Source organism: Carya illinoinensis, chromosome 13 (genome assembly GCF_018687715.1).
Source record: "Carya illinoinensis cultivar Pawnee chromosome 13, C.illinoinensisPawnee_v1, whole genome shotgun sequence".
Classification (NCBI taxonomy): Eukaryota; Viridiplantae; Streptophyta; class Magnoliopsida; order Fagales; family Juglandaceae; genus Carya; species Carya illinoinensis.
This window is the reverse complement of record NC_056764.1, coordinates 25,792,624-25,802,867: the sequence shown is the minus strand read 5'-3', so window position 1 is coordinate 25,802,867 and position 10,244 is coordinate 25,792,624. Positions and strand designations below refer to the sequence as shown.

The 10,244-nt window shown below is 38.1% G+C and overlaps 1 pseudogene; it reads right to left on the bottom strand.

The window, feature by feature from the left end:
- Nucleotides 1–2,020: 2,020 nt before the first annotated feature.
- Nucleotides 2,021–10,244, bottom strand: LOC122291076 (annotated as a pseudogene).

Genomic DNA, 10,244 nt, shown 5'->3' with positions numbered 1-10,244 from the left:
AAACATAAATTTAGCCAAGAATATCCACACTTTGGCTTATTTGAATATCTCTTTGCATAAAATTTCATATCTTTGAAACTAACATCAAATATCTTCAAAATAATAATATAACATGTATATAAGATGTTTAGGATCCTCCAATAAAATTATCAAAGTCATTAGAATAGGTTTAGACCACCAAAGAGTTAAACTTTCTCAAAACAGAAACTGTTTTTCCTCTTCCAGTTTCTAAGTTTCTAAATCTAAGAAAATCTTTCATCAAAACCTTTAATCATGCAAAAATCCTCAACCAATAGTCATATATAGATGTTAACAATACTCCATAAAAATTTCGGACCAATATCTATCCATTAGCTTGGTCAAAAACTCCAAACTATAACATATTCTCCAGTTTATCTCCCAGAATAACCTTTCTATAGTTTACACAATATTTGACTGACCAAATGATCTTCAAATGGGGCAAATAAGATATCCATGTAAACTAGACTCAAAAAGGAACAACTTATATGAAGGAGACTTTATGATAAAACACTTACAAAAGCTTCGAAATGGGTGTACAAAAGACCTCCTAAAAGCTGTCCGAGAGAGAGTGTTTGATAATCTTTTATTGGAATGTGTAATTAGATAATTTCGTGGGGAGAGGTGGCTGGAGATAATTATGGATGAGATATGGAAGAGATGAGGCTGGAGTTGAGAGTTGAGTGTAGTTTTCTCCTACCCAAAATATCTATAAAAGATTATCTCATAATATTTTTATCTAATAATATCTATAAAAATCAACTCAAAATATTTTTACCCAATAATATTCATGAAAATTACCTCAAGATATTTCTTTTTATCCAATAATATCTACAGTTTTAAACAGATGTTTTGACCGAAAATATGAAAAAATGTTATTGCGCCATAAGACTTTAAATAACCCTCCGAGTCTAATGGCACAAACCATAATACATTTTGACACTTCTAACTATCTCCAATAATCAAAACACACTTCTGATACCATAGTAAATAATAACACTAACTATGTAGTTAGACAAAAACCTATATAATTAATGGATTCGTGAAAACTTATGGGGTTTTCACGAGGTTCTTAAAGTTAATAGAAATTTCACAATTGAATTTCAAGCGGGCTGTTACACTTCAACTTTTAAATTATGTATGTGGTCGTAAAGTTTTGGTTGGCCCACGAATTAAACCAAATCCTTGGAGGCCCATAGTACAATATATTCATACATGCTTATACCTAGAAAAGCCAATAATTTATATGAAAAGATTGGGTAGTTTTTTGTTTTGAGTTTCTTTAACGTGGGAAATCTTGAAAATATTTATTAAGGTATATGGATATGAGGATTTTAAGATATTACATACCGAGAATTAAGGAATTTAATTTGAATATAGTAGATATTATATCAACAGTTAAGCTATGACAAATTATTTCTGACAAAAAAAATATACAATATTTTAAATTTATCAAAAATATATGAATAGAGATTTAATAAAGGCAGGTGAAGAGAGATTTCAATCGGAAACACTGAAACCAAGCCCCCATTGTAGTTTAGTACAAAATGATGCATGAGACAATAATTACCTCATATTGTCGGAGTTGCTGCTGCTATCCATTTTGTAGGAGTACTAACTGAATGGAAGGTGAGTTGAAGCGTAGATGATGAATAATCTTCGGCAAGTGTTTATGTGTATTTATGAAATGATTAGGATCCCCCTGAAAACGAGTCTGAATAATCTTTGGCTAGCTCCCTTACGGTATTTATAATCTAGTAGAAAAGAAAAAGAAATAAACAATTACGAGGTGGACTGTCATTACAAGAAAAACGAGCAATTGCGACCAATTTATAGCAACGAAATGACTATTAACAACCAAAATTAGTTGCTAATAGTCTTTTCGTTGCTATAAATTGGTGGCAATTGCCTGTTTTTCTTGTAGTGTGTATTCATTCTTCAACTATTATAATTTATTTCATTTGCTCTATACCTATTCATTTAGAAATATTGCATTCATCATCTATTCTGAGTAAAGCGGCCATGCAATTAGTGGTACTCCATTGACGATACGCTCCAAAGTCGAGTTCCAGCCGCAGTGTGTTAAGAATGCATCCATTGAGTTATGGCTAAGGACTTGGACTTGCGGTAAGATGAGACCACTAGACCTTGCACTTTGCTTCTCTCTATGAACCCTTGTTGTAAGAAAGCAAGAGGTCCTCATGGCTTTGGTTACTAAGATATGCTGCATTAGCCAAATCATTGTTTGGTCTTCTTGCCTCCCACAACAACTTTTGCCCACTCAATTCCAATCCTAAGGCTAGCTCCTCTAGCTAATTGTAAGAGAGAGTCCCACCACTCCCAAAAGAGATGAATAGGACTGAGCCATTTGGCTGATTGTCCAACTGCTCCATATGATAAGGATGTAGGTAGGTGGTGTATGAGATCTCACATTACTTGGAAATGAGAAATTCTTGCTCTTTATAAGGTTCCAATGAGACTCCAATCATATCAATGACTAGTCCTTTTGGAGTATAGGCGATGTGGTTTGGGCCTTCCATTGAGGCGTTACAAATGGTATCAGAGCCAGGTTAGGCTTTCGTGAAAGTGGAGGACATGCAGATTGCAGTTTCCAACAGTGGAGGCATTAGTTCATGTATGGATAACGCCGTAGAGTCTCTAGATGGCCTACGTGAATGCTACTGGTGCTTGGTTCATCAACATATGTGGGAGAGAAAGAAAAAGAAAGGAAACGAAGAAATTAAGGATCATGAGCGGCAACCCTAATTGAGGGAGTTTTGCATAAGATTATATATATATAAATATAGGTGGTTGAAGCCCTAGGAAAAGAAGGAGAAAGAAACGTGCATGCATTGGAGACGTGGATGGAGTGGATTCTAATATTTGGTTCTATGGCTTGATTTTGGGCGGGACTTTTTCCTTAGAATTCAGGATATCGATTCAACCTCTAAAAATATTATAACTTGTTCCACTAATTTTCTCGGCCCAATAAAATATTTCACCTAATCCAAAATATTGAAAGATTTAAACCTACTTGGCAAGTTCAATTAAAAAAAATATTCGATATCTGCAAAAAAATAAAAAGTTTTGGGCTCATAATCCATTCCAAAAAAATACTTATAAATCTCTAGTGGGCTTTTCATCGGTATAATTCCAAAAATTTGAAAAAATAATTGGGTATTGGATCCGGGTGTTACACCCACCCTTCAACCTGATTAGTACTTTGGCCTATTTTAATCATGGGTCCAATTGGGTAAAGGTTTCCAGCATCTTCATTTGCCAAATCTTTTATAGCTCTCTCATGTAACTATGTAAGTCCATAAACATTACGTACGAATTGGTTATGCCCTTAGTTGCAGTGATCGACTTTCCTTATACATGAAAACGCTCTGCTAGGATTTTTTCATTTTTGGCTTTGCTAGGTTTACGCGTTGGCTGCATTGCGGCCTCTGATGGCCCACCACCCATGGCAGCCCCGGTTTGGTCCTTAGCGGACCTAGTCTCCACGGTGCCACAACCATTGCCGGAGATGAAGGTCTCTTTCTGTCAGCCAAAATCCATAGACGATGAACTGGTGTTTACATTTTCAGTGGACGAGATTGAGAAACTTGCCTAGTCGTTTCGCTATTCCATTGTCCTGAAATTCGTTCGGCAAAGGCCTTCTTTAAACGCTGTGAGATCCTTCATTCGCAGCCGTTGGGGGTTGTCCCAATGTTTTGAAAACCGTATCAGATGGCGTACTGGTCAAGGCACTGGAACGAAATATTTCGATACCGGTACCGTTTCGTGTACCATTTCGGGATAGTCGATATATAAATAAATTATATGTATAAAGATATACATATATAAATTATATTCTAAAATAGTAGTTTATATATGAATAATTTATACATAAATACATATATATATATATATAAAAATTATAAATAGTCTGGTATGAATTGGGAGTCAAAAAATAAGGTTGTAATTTGAAAAAAAAAAATCAAAATACCGGCCGGTACGTAGGCCGGTATAGGCCGAAATATCGATCGGTATTCAGACCAGTACGAAACAAGAACAATACCTATACCGAACCAGTGGCCGGTACGGCATATTCCGTCCATATCGGTCGGTACGATACGATATTTAAAACCTTGGGTTATCCGGCACACCTATGGTGTCGGCTATGCAGCATCCACGCCATGTTTTTGTTCATATGGCTAATGAGATGGATTTTAATAAAGCCTTGTCCAGAGAATCATGTGAGGTTAATTGCATCTTTTACAGACTATTTGCATAGACACCAGACTTCGATGAAAACTACGAACCACCGTGTGTCCCGGTTTGGGTGTTTTTAACTGGACTTCCACTGAGTTTTTACGAGCCATTTGTGTTAAAGATGCTCATAGCTCCTGTAGGATGTTTCATACGATGTGATAATTCCACAACCTGTGCAACACGTACAGATGGAGCTCGGGTATGTCTCGAAGTTAACTCATCAAAGCCACCAATTACTTACTTCTAAATCGACAAACCTAGGGTCCCAAGAAGTAGGTGGCATGAGATAGTTTTTGAAACTTTGCCTATATACTGTTCCACGTGTGAGTGTCAGGGTCATAATGCTCGCACATGCTGCAAGGCAACTGACTAGAAGAAGCAAATGAAGGGAGCAAAGAAATGGGTAAAACTAGATGTGAAGCCTACAGATAAAGGGGTGGTTGTGGCCAATTTAAAGTCCTCGGGTCAACCCGAGCAAGAAGCTGTGCAACAGGAAGGCTCGGTTCCTCATGAAGATGATGCAGTGGTCGAGCATACTATAGATATGAATGTTGATATTGTTGGGAAGGAGCCTCTGGAGGATGAAAAATGAACTAGGTACATTGGAAGTCCGAGAGGGAATTATCTAGAACGTATAACAAGGTTCTAAGACATGCAATAAATTGGGTTGATGCAGGGGAACTGAGTTCTTCTAATGGGCCTACAGGTCACAAGCATGAGTGTGGTGTGGCCATGATTAGTGAGACGTGTGTGGAGAAATGTGAGGATTCGGCTTTGGGCCTGATTGATACGGAAGTGAGGCCTCATGATCTTCCTTCATTTGAAGTCACAGAATTAATAAAGGATGGGTCTAGCTTGAATGACGAGATGCTGCTACTGGACGACGATGGTAAGCATGTGGAACATCTTATTTCTAAAGGTTGTGATGCTATGGGTGACGAAGAGAAAGTTGACGAAACACAATCCAACTGCGAAGTTGAGAGAGTTAGCATGAAAGAAGATTTGCAAAAAGATTATTGTACTGACTCGGAAGGAACGACCAAAATAGTCAGTAAGTTTCCAAAAATAAATTCCACACGGGCTATTATTCGTCCTAATAAGCTTAATTTATGATTAGTCCCATTATTTTTTGGAACATACGAGGAGTTCGCTCTTCCAAGTTACGGTTGAGGAAAATTATAAAAAAGTTCAGGCCTAATATTATAGCTTTGGATGAGCCTTTTTTTAGGGAAGATAAAATTCCAGCACTTCTGGAGAATTATAATTGTAATCTTTTTGTCACAAATGAGGTGCATAGTGAAAAAATATGGTTGTTGTGGAACTCTACAATTTCTATACAGTGGCTAGCTGGGTCGAACCAATTTGTTTCTGTGAAAATTGAGGAGAATGGGTTCGCCTTTATTCTTACTATAGTTTATGCTAAATGTAACCCTATTGAAAGGAAGAATTTTTGGGAAGACCTGGTTGAGATTAGTAATGGGGATCTTTCGTGGCTTCTTTGCAGCGACTTCAACATTATCAAAAATGATTCTGAATGAAGGGGGGTCATCCCTGGCCTTTTACTGCTATGGAAGACTTTAATTTATGCATTCAAAATTGTGGTGTGATGGACATGAGATCACAAGGCGTGTTGATGACTTGGTGCAATGGTCAAAGCGGCTTGGCTCGTAGTTCGGCAAGGTTAGATCGTTCCTTTCTTAATTCAAATTTTCTTAATTGTTTTCCTAACCTTTTTTCTCATGTTTTGCCTTGTACTATTTCCGATCACTCTCATTTAGTGATCCAAATGTGTGAAGATCCTTTTAGGTATAGGCCTAGCCCTTTTCGTTTCCAGTTTATGTGGATTGACCATGCAGATTTCCTTAGTTTTGTGGAGGGGATATGGAATCAAGCTGGGTTTGGTTCTGGTCTTTTTAAGTTATCCTTTAAGATTAAAAGGCTTGGTGGTGCTTATGGAGTGGAACTAGCGTGTTTTTGGGAGGACTGATGTGATTATCAAGGAGCTTGAGCATTGTACTGATAGCCTGAAAAATAGCTTTAAGAATTTTTACTCTATTGAGGATGATAATAATCTCCTGATTGCTAAATTGAAACTCCTAAATTGAAGGAGTCGGGAAGACACTTGCCTTTCTCATATGGCCAAGAAAAGATGGCTTAAAGATAGGGATCAAAATTCAAAATTTTTCCATACTTATCTGAATACTAAGAACCAAGAGAGGATCACTGACATGTTTTTTGCTGATGGTACTCATTTAAATATCCATCTTGAAATTTGTAAGGCCTCTGTTGAGCATTTCAAGCAATTCTTGAGTGAGAGTAGTAGTTGTGAGTTTTCCAGTTTACGGGATCTAATTCCCCCAGTGATTACTGAGGAAGATAATTTGATGCTTTGTAGTACCCCTTCGATTGGTGATATTAAAGACGCTTTGTTCAGTATTCCTATTGATAGTAGTCCTGGCCTGAATGGTTTTGATTTTGGTTTCTTCAGGTTCTACTGGGATATTGTTAAAGCAGACTTATTGGAGGCTGTTTCTGAATTTTTCCAACATCAATTGCTTCCCAAATATTATTCCGCATCTTTTATTGTGTTGATCCCTAAGGTTGATTCTCCTACTGGTTTTGATAAGTTTAGACCTATTAGTTTGTGCTCAGTGGTTTATAAGATTTGTGCGAAGATTATGGTGGGTCGTCTTACAAATTTGCTCTCTAAGATGATTTTCCATGAGCAAGGGGCTTTTATCCCTGGTCGTAGCATATTTGAAAATATTAGTCTTACTCAGGAAATGGTCCATTCTATTAATAAAATTACTAATGGGGGAAATGTCTTGGTTAAGATTGATATGTCTAAAGCTTATGATAGAGTGAATTGGAGGTTTCTTATTCACGTTTTGGATTCTTTTGGGTTTTCTTCTCAGTTTTGCACCCTGATCAACCTTTGTATCTCCTCACCTTGGTACTCTATTATGATGAATGGTACCTTTCTGGGCTTCTTTAAGGGCAAGCATGGTCTGAGGCAAAGTGACCCGCTCTCTCCTTATTTATTTGTCATTATGCAAGAGGTTTTATCTCAACTGCTTAAGAATGTGTTTGAGAATGGTAAAATTGGCCAGTTTACTCAAGCTAGAGGTACTCCCCTTATTTCCCACCTTATATATGCGGATGATATTGTTATTTTTACTAATGGTGGGAAGAATTCTATGAGAGGGTTGATGGAGGTCCTTAATCTTTACGAGCATTGGACGGGTCAAATTATTAATAAAAATAAAAGTGCTATCCTTTTCTCTAAAAAGATCACTGATCCAAGAAAGTCCTATATTCTCTGTATGACTGGTTTTTCAGAATGATCTTTTCCTTTTAAATATTTGGGTGGTCCTATTGTGGTGGGTCGTCTCTAGGTCTATGACTTTGGTGAGTTGATTGGGAAATTTAATAAGAAACTTGCAAGGTGGAAAATGAAAATGCTCTCTACTGGTGGCCATGTGATTCCTTTACGTCATGTTTTATTGAGCATGGCCACTCATCTCATGGTCTTCCTACATGTTCCTAATGGGGTGTATACGGTGTTGAACAGGATTATGAGTTCCTTTTTTTGGAGAGATTTTGAAGGGAAAGGTAAGCAGAAGTGGGTGGCCTGGAAACATATATGTCATCCTACTGAGGAAGGCGGTTTGGGTATTCGGGACTTTGAGGATGTTCAGAGGGCTTTAAATATAAAATTTGCTTGGCACCTTTCTCAGGGTCAGTCTTTGTGGGTAGATTTCTTTAGAGGCAAGTATGTGCAAGGTAGTCATTTATCCCTCTTGAACCCTAATAAGGAACTTCGTTTTGGAAAGCTATTGTGCATTGTATCCCGGAGGTGTTAAGTAATTCTAAGTGGCTAGGGAAAGAGGGAAATGTCTCTTTCTGGCATGATGATTGGGCGGATGGTGGTCCTATTAGTGACCATTATCCGGTCCTTGAGAGACCTTTGCTTAGAATCAAAGGGTGTTGGCTTGATAATGGGTGGGATATTCCCCTCTTGGAAAGACTAGTCGGTCAACTAAAAGCCCTTGAGTTATATCAGTTTTTGGCTACAAGGAAGGATGAGCAGGATATCCTTATTTGGCTAAGGGACAACAATGGAAATTTTTACTACTAAGAGTGCTTGGGATTGTATCCATGTGAAAGCTCCTTCGTTACCCTGGGCCCATTGGATTTGGCATACTCATATTCCCAAGAAAATTTCTATCATGATGTGGAAGGCTTATCATAATTGTTTGAGTGTTGATGATAAGATCAAGAATATTGGCATTCCCATTGTTTCTAAATGTAATTGTTGTGCCAGGGAACATATGGAGGATACGTGCTTTGTACTGGAGAATTTGCTAGACAAATTTGGCGTTTGGGTGCAACCCATTTAGGTGTTCATATGGGTGTTTTTCAAATGTGGAAGGAGCAAATTAATTAATTTCTAGTTCCTTCGTGCTGGTAAGTCTTCTCAGTTACGGATTATCTTGGTATTCTCCCTTCTATCATATCTTGGCAGCTTTGGGATAGGCGTTGTAAAGCTCGAGTTGAGGATACGGTGGATTTAACTTAGTCAGTTTGGCATGTTATTAAGCTGGGGATTCATAGGATTATGTCTTTATTTATGAAAGTATCTAGAATCTCTAAAAACGATGTTGCTATTTTGCATAGGTTGGATATTCCAATTTTAGCTCCTAAGCCCAGGCAAGCTCGTGTGGTCAGATGGAATCGGCCTCCTCAGGATTGGATAAAACTTAATTCTGATGGTAGTAGCTTAGGGAATCCAAGGCCAGCTAGTGCTGGGGGGGTTATTCGTGATAGTCTTGGTAGGTTGCACTTTACTTATTCGGTGTTCTTGGGTCAGGGGAGCTGGAGGTTTAAATATGGATTGGTCTTCTAGTGATATTTTACCTGGCCAGCTCCGAGGTCTACTTTGTATAGATAGAATTGGTCTCCCATATTTTCACATTTCGTAGTCCCTGGTACATTTCTCACTTTATCTGCTCTTGATCTTATTATGTTTGCTTGTTCTATTTGCCGGTGCTTAGTGGCTTTGTTTTCTTGGCTTTGGTCTTGGTTTTTGCCTTGTGCATTAAGTTGGTTTGTCGATTTAGGCTTGTTAGAAGTAGTTTTTCTAATGTTTTTGGTTGGTTTGACACTTGGTTTTGGGTTAGTTCTTAGCGCTTATCTTGTAAACTCCCAAGTGTTATGATGTTATCACAGTATTCCTCCACTATAAGTGAGGGCTTATTAATAAAATTGGGACGGCGCCGCTACGTGAGTAGCTACCAGCTCTTCTTAAATAAAAAATAAAAAACCCCATAAACGTTGTATTAAAAATAATACCTTTAGCTAATTGGAGTTGTTCTACAAGGCGAAGAAATAATTTGTACCATTCACCTTTTTGGTCTTGAATTGGGTCCATTAGATCTCTATTGTTAATAAGTATGCATACAAAAAAATTTCTAAGGTTCTGGGAGGTCTCTGTACTCGCATGAGCCTATCTTGTCCAGCTTTGGCAAATGCAAGAGCAATGACAACGCCATAGCATTTGAGGGGAAGAAAATGTATGGAGGGACCTTGAGTTCCTTGGCAATATTCAGTGCATCTCTAGCAGAATGATCTAGGATAACAATAACCAAACGAGTAGTTTTAGCTAAGAACTTCGACACTTGGCGAACATAGGCTAGAAAACGAGTCATGGTGAGGGAGACTTGGATTCCGGGCAGCACTCCGGAGACGTCTTCCAAGCTCACTGGACAAAGAAAGACACGGTCTATGCTGGCGGGGAGACCCTCGATCAGGACGCCTTTAATGGCATTGGATGGAATCCCAGTTGTGGGTATGAAGCCTGTGACACGAACATTATGGTGAAAAGCAAGTCGCTTGGCAAGCTGAACTATGGGGATAAGGTGACGCATCCTTGGGCTTGGTAGAATAGCTATGTGCGATTCTTGTTCCAT